The sequence below is a fragment of the Nestor notabilis genome, unplaced genomic scaffold (genome assembly GCF_000696875.1).
Source record: "Nestor notabilis isolate BGI_N333 unplaced genomic scaffold, ASM69687v1 scaffold23095, whole genome shotgun sequence".
Lineage (NCBI taxonomy): Eukaryota > Metazoa > Chordata > Aves > Psittaciformes > Psittacidae > Nestor > Nestor notabilis.
In genome coordinates this window covers 11,766-13,568 of record NW_009928277.1, presented here as the reverse complement: position 1 = coordinate 13,568, position 1,803 = coordinate 11,766, and positions in this window count along the sequence as shown.

Below are 1,803 nucleotides of genomic sequence, written 5' to 3'. Positions count from 1 at the left end.
CCTGAGCCAGGGCCCATGGGTTTTGCCCCCATCCCCGTCCTTGTGCTGCTCCTGCCAGGAGCTCAGGCACAAACACGTCCTGGGATCAGTGGGACATTCCCCACGTGCAGCTTGTGCCGCTGTCTCTCCCACCTCGACAGGAGCCGGGCACTGGCATCTCTTCACCAGCCGGCCCCCAGCCGCAGCACCCACTGCCCACAGCAGCCCCGAGGGGACACCGAGCCCCTGCTCCCAACCCCAGCCATGAGTGAGGGGAGCAGCCATTCCCTGTGACCGAGCAGGTTGTGTGTTCATTCCCTTCCCCTCCTTATCAGGTCCTGAAGGTCCTGTGCACCAACTAGACAAAGCAAACAGGTTTCTTCTTCCCCTCCCTCCCAGCTCAAGGTGCCAGGTCACTTACTCCCTCCCTTACTGGCCTTGACTGTCCCTGGCACCGGTGTTTGTGATGGCCCTGGCACAGGGTGCCCAGAGAAGCTGTGGCTGCCCCATCCCTGGCAGTGCTCAAGGCCAGGTTGGACACAGGGGCTTGGAGCAACCTGCTCTAGTGGAAGGTGTCCCTGCCCCTGGCAGGGGCTTGGAACTGGATGAGCTTTAAGGTCCCTTGCACCCAAACCTATTCCATGATCCTATGATCTCCCACCACAACACACACATCTAGACGAATTGTATTTTTTAAAATACTTTATTTCTCTTTTTCTCTCAATACTGACATTACAAAAAAAAAAAAAAAAAAAAAGGAAAAAAAAAAAAGAAGAAAATTACAAAAAGAAAAAAGCACTATAAAACATTCAGGTCTCATTGAAACCGAGAAAACCAAAGCAGCGCCGGGCGCTGTCCTGTCTTCTCGCTCGCGGTGTCCACCAGGCTTCTCTACCTCGAACTCCACAGGGACCAGTGGAGGGAACCGGTGGCAGTGAATGAAGGGGTGTTCTCACCCGGCCCCATATGCGCTGTAGGACTGTGCCCAGCCCCACGCTCGCCCCCCTGCCCCACGGGACCCTGCTTGAAGTCAGCAGATTCAATCCTGTCAATACAAAACCCGGGTTCCCTGGGGGTGGGGGGGGAATGTTTTGTTGGGGGTTTTCTCATGGTGGTGGAAGAGGAGCTGTACAAAAACACCCCGCGTTGAACGCGCCTCCCGCTCCGTGGGAGCCTGGTTTGTATCCTGGGAGGAGGAAAAAGGTGGGGGGGAAAAGAACCGGCGCGAGGCAGAGCGTGCCGAGAGAGGGTGGGAAATATAAAAATTCTCCTGATGGAAATCCAAAGGTTTGGTTTGGTTTGTTTTTTTAAAAAAATACAGCATTTGAAGGTGAAGCCACCAAACGGGCTCTGCCTCATGCGCCCCCCGGCTCCATCCCGGTCTCCTGGATGATCCGTCCCTGTAGAAAAAGAATATATACACACGCACCTCTCTATGACTAAAATCCCCATGTTTGACCTTAAATGCTAGTAAAACCTACAGCTCTGCTCACGCTCGGCTCCGCTTTTGCACCCAGACTTGTGCTACACACACACACATCCCCTTTTAGAGGGGGGGGTCGACGTGTTGTTTGGCTGAACCATCGCCCCCCCCCTTGGAAAAAATAAGAAAGAAAAAGAAAAGAAGTCAGGGTGCACCACGTCAGGAACCCCAGAATGGGCAGAGGAGAACCGCTGCGGAGTCTATCTAACAAGCTCTATATATATGTATTTAAAAAGAGGAGAAAAAGCAGCAATGCAAACTCAACACATCTGAACAAGAAAGCTCCACGCTGGGCTTCCCCCCCCTCCTCCTGCTGCCCATTGGGCACCGGGGACAGAGCC